The sequence below is a fragment of the Podarcis erhardii genome, assembly GCF_964252035.2.
Source record: "Podarcis erhardii genome assembly, chromosome: 14".
Classification (NCBI taxonomy): Eukaryota; Metazoa; Chordata; class Lepidosauria; order Squamata; family Lacertidae; genus Podarcis; species Podarcis erhardii.
The window spans coordinates 15,428,301-15,435,269 of NC_138503.1; the positions used below are offsets into that span (position 1 = coordinate 15,428,301).

A 6,969-nucleotide genomic window follows, 5' to 3' on the forward strand; every position below is an offset into this window, starting at 1 on the left:
GGCCGGATTTAGGTATAAGCTAAACAAGCTTGGGGGGGCGGAAAAAAGGGGGGGAACCTAGATGTACACTTCCAAAATATAAGATAAAAAACAAATAAAATAAAACCTACATACAGCAACAGTGTTTTGTTTTGTGTAGACTCCTATGATGCAAGTAATGGGCCCCACCTGCTAGCCTGCTCCCTAAAATATCCCCAGAGTGGCTGGGGAAACCCAGCCAGATGGGCGGGGTACAAATAATAAATTATTATTATTATTATTATTATTATTATTATCACTGGTTTGCTAATTTCTATCTATAGGGTGCCTACACTTTGCAACAATTAGTTTGATAAAATACATATTTTGTTATGTGCAAATGGCTTTAGATACCTATTAGGTCCATAAATTACCCCATATAGCGTATATTCAACACAAAAAAGTGGTCATTTGTTGTTGACAAAGGACAGCTGGACATATAAAGAGCCTTCAGTAGCTTAGGGCCTCATCAAACCTAAATCCTGCCCTGAGTAAGGTTAAAGCTTACTGGGAAATGATATACAAAGAATTGAAAAGGATGTTCAAAATAACCTTTGTAAAAAAACAAAACCAACAGCTTTTTGGGGGGGGGGAATTATAGGGACAGAATTACCTAAAATGTATAGAAACTTATTCGCCCCAAAATTTAAAGCAGCAGCAAAGGAAGAATGGATGCAAAAACTTCTGGATTATGCAGAAATAGCAAAACTTGCTGGAAGAATAAGGAATCAAGATAACAAACTCTTTATAAAAGAATGGTAATGGTTTATTGAATATTTACAGATCAATTGTAAACAGATGAGAACATTGGCAGGACTGTTGTAATAACGTGCAGTTTCAGAAGAGCATATATTTTAAAGATGATGAATAAAGGAGCAAATTAAGTTAATTTGGAGTATGCATAAGATATTAAAAATAAATTTAAGGAACCACAGAAAGAGGGGGTAGGAAGTCAAGTTTTGAAATGTTGAAATGATTGTAAAATTAGTGAATGTATAAACCTGAAAAGCATAAAAATTAAAAAAGCAAGCAGACAGAGCTGCTTTAAGCAGCAAAAGGCAACCGTCAGATACAGTATGATATACTGTAGGCTTTTTTGTATTTATGCCTTTTATGTTGTTGTAAAGCACCCTGATGTTTTATGAGGAAGGTAGATGAGTTCTTTGAGAACTTCTAAAATGTTGCTTTTCACTTTCCAGTTCTCCAATAATTAAAGCAGATGCTGGATTCCTGTGATATAATGAACCCACAAGCTTTTGGTAATGCCCCGTTGGTGTAGATGGCCAAACTGTCCACGCTGTGCAACTTTTTTTAAGATGGCAAACTTTCTGTTTCCCCTGTTGCAAAATAACTGAACAAACTCAAAGATCTGAGCTTCTTGGAAATAACCAATACATTGCATTTTTTTCTATTCCAGAAAGTCTGCCCAGTCATTTTGCTAGTGAATCGCCATCTCATGAATAAAACTTATAAAACACTTTGCAAACCCCAGCATACTTCATAGTTACTTAAGTTAGTTGGACTAGTTGTTGAGCAAACATATTTAGATTGGAGGCTTACTAATTCTCTTTGGTTCCACAGTAGGCTTCTGCACTCAGGATTGCTCTGTAAAATGGGTGAAAAGGGTTACTTTGAATTGCAAACTCCACAGGAGAACTGGGTGGAGAGGTTGAGTCAACAAGAGGGATATAGTGGAATTTTTAAGTGGAGACACAAGCTTTGTGCTATTTTGATTATAGGAATTTGCTTTCAGTCTTATCTTTGGGACTACAGTACAATGGCAGGGTGTCCTAAACTCATATTCTTTGTCTCCTCGCTGCAAAGCTACATAAGCAAAGTCCATAATCTGACCCCAAATAAAAATAGCAGAGAAGTGTTAGGAACAGTTTGGGAATGGAGAAGGCATCTCACATTGAAATTTTATTTGCACCCAGCAACGTTAAAACATCATTAGGGTGAAGCAGTTAGTGGCCCAGAGTTCATCATATGATCACTCTCATTTAAGAAATTAATACCACTTTACCAGCCTTCTCAAATATTTCCGTAATTATTCATACTGTAAAAGTAAAACCTGAACTAGAGAGAAACTACGTTCAGGTTTTATCTTCTAAAAACACACCAGTCTTGCTTATACATGCAGCAGCAAAGCACATTATGGATTCCTTTCTCCTTATGAAATGTTACCACACAGGATGCTCCATGGTATTATAAAACAGCAGTTATAAAACAAGTGATCAATCTGTAGCATGCCTAATATAGATATGGCATGCATAAAGATAAAAAAAGGTAAAGGACCCCTGACAGTTAAGTCCAGTCCAGTCGCAGCCGACTCTGGGGTTGCGGCGCTCATCTTGCTTTACAGGCCGGGGGAGCCGGCGTTTGTCTGCAGTTTTCCCGGGTCATGTGGCCAGCATGACTAAGCTGCTTCTGGTGCAACGGAACACCGAAACCAGAGCAGCACATGGAAACGCCGTTTACCGTCCCGCCAGAGTGGTACCTATTTATATACTTGCACTTTTGGGCGTGTTTTTGAACTGCTAGGTTGGCAGGAGTTGAGACTCGAACCGCTAACCTTCTGATCGGCAAGCCCAAGAGGCTCAGTGGTTTAGACGACTGCGCCACCTGCGTCCCTATGGCATGCATAGTGTTATTCAAATAACTGGCACTCTGCAGCACAGTATAAAAAACTGGATGGCATTATCTAGATTTGGCAAGCTACATCGCAGGTTAAAACAAACATAAAGTGCTCTGTACATATAAAAATGCTATAGAAATAAATAAAAATAGTGTAACAACTAGAGAAATGTTTACCAGTCGCATTACTAATAAAAATGATTCAAAGCAACTTACAAGCACAACAGAAATACTAAAACCAGGCATAGGCAACCTCGGCCCTCCAGGTGTTTTAGGACTACAACTACCATGATCCCTAGCTAACAGGACCAATGGTCAGGGATGATGGGAACTGTAGTCTCAAAACATCTGGAGGGCCGAGGTTGCCTATGCCTGACTAAAACAAATTCCAATAAACATCATAAATAAAAACCTGAAAAACGGGATATTTTGCCAAAGCTTCAAATTGCTGTTACGGGATTTTGTGTTTGGGCACGTAATGAACTGAATGTGATTTATATGGATCTGTTAATGGAAAAATATATTTTTGTTTTTAAATGTGTTGTAATTCATTTGGAGATCTTTGTCGCAAGTGACCAAGAAGTCTAATAAATAATAGAATCAAGTGCTTCAAATGAAAAAATAAATAAATGAGATAAATGGCTGCAAAGATGTTGTTTATCCCTCCCTGACTTTTCAAAAAGCTACCCAAGACTGTCAAGCCCATAGTTTTTAATGTAATCAATCTTTTTATAATTTACAGCTAATCTTGTTTAGGAATCAGTAATTTTATTGTCAAGCGGAAGCTCCCTTATTGTACAGCATTACTTCCATTTGGCCAGGTTAGGAGAAGAACCAGTAATTGGAGAACAAAGCTTTAAACTCTACGAACAAACATTTTGTCCTGCTCCCAACTACCAGTAGTTTCCAATACCAGAAACACTTGTTCCATTTGCAGAAATATCTGTAGGAACAATGAAGTTGAAGAAACAATACTAAACTGTCCCTTCGATGTTTGGCAAGATCTACACTGCATTTGAAAGAGCTATCTCATCTAGGCAATGAAACCTCTTCCTTGACACTGATGCCCCATGGAACAGCCCCTACAAATTTACTTATGGCACGTTGTTTAGTCATTTCACATTTAATGTGTATATGAAACCAGTTAAGAAATTTACACCCATTAGTGTGTGGGTGGAACCTATCTCTTTCCACCTCCCTCTCCAGACCTGCCCTCTCGTTTTTTGACAGAATTACAAGCCTGGTAGATGAAGGGAGCGCAGTGGATGTAGCCTACCTTGATTTCAGCAAGGCATTCGACAAGGTGCCCCATGATATTCTTGTAAAGAAGCTGGTAAAATGTGGTCTTGACTATGCTACCACTCAGTGGATTTGTAACTGGCTGACTGACCGAACCCAAAGGGTGCTCATCAATGGTTCCTCTTCATCCTGGAGAAGAGTGACTAGTGGGGTGCCACAGGGTTCTGTCTTGGGCCCGGTCTTATTCAACATCTTTATCAACGACTTGGATGATGGACTCAAGGGCATCCTGATCAAATTTGCAGATGACACCAAACTGGGAGGGGTGGCTAACACCCCAGAGGACAGGATCACACTTCAAAACGACCTTGAAAGATTAGAGAACTGGGCCAAAACAAACAAGATGAATTTTAACTGGGAGAAATGTAAAGTATTGCTGCAACTATGTCTCAGTTACCAACTCACAATACAGTCGTACCTTGGTTTTCGAACAGAATGCGCTCCAGGAGTCCATTCAACACCTGGAACAGTTTGAAAACCAAGGCACAGCTCCCAATTGGCTGCAGGAGCATCCTGCAGCCAATCAGAAGCCACACTGGATGTTCAGTTTTCAAAATAATTCGAAAACCGGAACTCACTTCCAGTTTTCAATCGTTTGGGAGCCAAAATATACAAGTACCAAGGCATTTGGCAACCAAGGTACGACTGAAGTCAGAATCTCTTTTTTTAGTGCGCACTCATTTTTTGGATTGGCTCCTATCTGTACAGCCATGATAAACATAACTTTTTATGTTTCATTTTTCATAACAGAAAACAGAGACAGGTTCATAAACCTCTTGGCCTCCGTAATCACTGCTTCAATCCCCATCACTCAAGCTCTCTTTTGCTTTCAACTCCAGTAACTTTCTCCCAATGATCATGGCTCTACAACCTCTATGATACAGTAAATCAGGTATTTCCATTATTTCTAATGTGTGTTTTTCTACTGAGCAATGAAGTACATTTTTGCACAGAAGCAGCTTCATCCAAAGTTACTCAGAATTCACAGATTTGTATGCTGACTAGTTGGTTTGCAGATTGTGTCCTTGATGGCCCATGTTGAATGATACACCTTTTTTTGTTTTGTTGAAGAGACAGGTGATCTTCAAATTGTTCCATTGTTTTGTTATCTCTAAAGGGAAAAAAGAGCACTAATCAGTAATGTAACCCGTATACTTGGTACAGCCTTATTAATTAATTGCATCAAATAATGCAGCTACATCACCCACTGTAGTGGGTTGGGATAAACAAGCATCTGCATTGTTGTAACTCACATGGATACACTCATGTCAGCCTTAATAAAGATGTTGAATTAAAGATCCCCTACATAGCCTTCAATCTCTGGATCTCTGCCTGAATCCTTGAAACTGACATTACCATGCCATATCACATAATGGTTTGGGTCTTATCTGAGAACAGCTAAACCTCTGAAAGCAGTCATCATTTTTACCTGCACTAGCTACTGCAACAGAAGATACCATTTGGATTAAAAGTCCATTCCATTCAGCAACCTGCAGGGTTTCAGACTTAAGGTCCTACACCAGACAGAAATGAGGACCTGGTTTGCAAGTGGAAATGTAGGGCAAGAGAGAACTAGAAGAACAGGACAAATGTGGGGGGCACAGTTTATGCGGTAAGCACCTGTTTTTTTCACAGAACAGCATCAGGTTAGTTACATTGGATGAACAATGGAAGCACAGCTTTGCTGATGATACTGCAAGAATCACAAAAACATGTTCATAGGCCTGGAATCAAGATACCAGCAGATACATTATGAGATCAGAAAGGAGTAGAAAGGCTCCTCATTTCTGGGAGTCTGTCTGCACTTGGCTTGCAGCCTGCATTCACTACTGACCCTGCAGGAATATTCTGTTCAGTTACAAAGCACAGTGGAAGCTGTCATGTGGCCAACATAAAGCACTCCGAATCTTATAGGAAACTTACTAAATACAAAGTATATTTTATTAAATTTACAATATATTTTGAAACATGGTTTGTTCTTAGCTGCCCAGAGCACAATGATTGCAGTAAATTGACAGGGCATGGTTTCTTCATAAAACACACATACAATGCTCCCCACCCCATTTACCAGGCTTGATGAAGACTGCTCATTTTGTGGGGTCCTAGTAATGGTATTACCCCACTATTCCTTTTTTGGATTTTCCCTAATTACAATAAGGCTGTGCACACACCATACATCCAAAGCACACTCCAGCCTCTGTCGAAGAATTCTGGCAAGTTATTAAAGGTATTAGGAATTTCAGTGTGTGTGCGTGTGCGCAAACTTTTCCCATTATTTTTTTTTGGGGGGGGCGTGCTTTGCTTGAAATGCATGGCTGCGCACACTGCCCAACAGAGCTACCCTACTTATTTTCTAATTTAAGTTTATGAATTGGCTTTCTTTCACCTACAATCCTATGCAGACCTACTTGCGAGTAAGCCATACTGCACCGAGCAGCATACAGACACAAGCTTGCTTTTTAAAATTTTGCACTCTCTCATACGTTGCCCTGGAAACGAAAGACACTGAAACATATTGAGGTTTGCACAGGATCTCACTGCGAACTCAAGACCCACTCCTACACGTGTCTGCTCTGAAGTAACACCTACGAAGCTATTCCTAGGTAGGTGGCATGGGACTGCAACCTGAACATTAATACTCCTCTTTGGCACCTCTTGACTTACTATCCTAGAGCTGAAAAAGACCTATTGCCCTCAGTGAAGCGCCTGTTGAGGAGCCTAAACACGCCTCCACTACCCCACCCCCTCCGCCGTTCAGGCGGGAAAAGAAAACCCCCAACGGCAGAAGATGGCGGCTCCCTTTCTCGCCTCGTCTCCCCCTCCCTTCTTCCGGGCTCTGCGCGTGCGCCGTGCGCCTCCTCCGACGGCCGTATCCCTCCGCCGCTTCCCCCCTCTTTTGTCCACCGACCGTTTGTGCGGTAAAATAATCCCGCGCCCCGATGAGGGCGAAAGGGCCCCCTCCGGTTCGCATGCTCGGGGGCGCGGCCCCCTCCCCGTTTCCACAAGGGGAGGGTGTTC

The 6,969-nt window shown here is 41.0% G+C and overlaps 2 long non-coding RNA genes across 3 annotated transcripts in view; both read right to left on the bottom strand.

Annotated features, from left to right (window-relative positions):
• Window positions 1-1,889: 1,889 nt before the first annotated feature.
• LOC309329022 overlaps window positions 1,890-6,969 on the bottom strand; it is a 114,034-nt gene continuing 108,954 nt past the window's right edge. The window contains exon 2 of the long non-coding RNA XR_014151025.1: window positions 1,890-3,867. This is a non-coding gene — a long non-coding RNA (uncharacterized lncRNA). The remainder of the gene's footprint in view (window positions 3,868-6,969) is intronic.
• Window positions 4,831-6,798, bottom strand: LOC309328932. Of its 2 annotated transcripts, none has more exons than XR_014150909.1 (2): window positions 5,409-6,798; window positions 4,831-5,062 (listed from the first exon to the last, which is right to left on the bottom strand). It is a non-coding gene; the product is annotated as an uncharacterized lncRNA (long non-coding RNA). The 2 variants fall into 2 exon arrangements; XR_014150910.1 differs by having other exon boundaries at window positions 5,381-6,798.